This window comes from Glossina fuscipes, unplaced genomic scaffold, assembly GCF_014805625.2.
Source record: "Glossina fuscipes isolate IAEA_lab_2018 unplaced genomic scaffold, Yale_Gfus_2 28, whole genome shotgun sequence".
Lineage (NCBI taxonomy): Eukaryota > Metazoa > Arthropoda > Insecta > Diptera > Glossinidae > Glossina > Glossina fuscipes.
In genome coordinates, this window is record NW_023998423.1 from 9,699,744 (window position 1) to 9,700,507 (window position 764).

Here is a 764-nt window from a genome sequence, read left to right on the forward strand (position 1 = left end):
TCAATGTGCATTTGAATGACTTTTTACATTTGCTATAAATATGAAAAAATATGTTAAGCCGGTTAAGACTCCCAAAAGTACGTTTCAAAAACTCTGCTACTCCTATATAGCCTTTATTAACAAAAGTTCTCGATTGATGAGATCGGCATCTTTCGAAAATACATGCACCTTCTATGAAGAGAATGCCATAATACGTGGCGGCGGCATCATACTTCCACAATTTCATTAAAGGAGCTTTAGTCTTAAATATAGGGTTTGATACTGATCGGCCAATCGACGCTTCCATCGATTTCCGTATACATTATTCATTAGCGGTATCGCAAAAGAGTTGATCGGTCAATGCGATATTTGTAATGAAAAAGGATAAGCTGAAGCCGATAGAAGCCTTGACTTCATGGAAACCAGCAGCGGTTTTCCAATGGCAACCAATGACCGCGAAAGTATTGGTCAGTCAACGTACAGAGAAGTCGAAGGATGTTTTAATTTCATTAACACAAAGAATGCTTTTCCAGACAGTCCCGATAATTGTAACTAGTGCGAAGGATTTATTTATTCAAAATAAATAAAAGTCGAGAGAAGCCATGGTTCCATTGAGCGATTGGCCGACCACGCTTACAATGAGCACAAAGAGTTACTTGAGTTGATAAATCAATGTAGACGACAGCCCACGGAAGGCTTCATTTTATCGATACCAGTACCGACTAAACCAACAGATCATATGTGTAATGAACACATGACAGCCCACGGAAGGCTTCATTTTATCG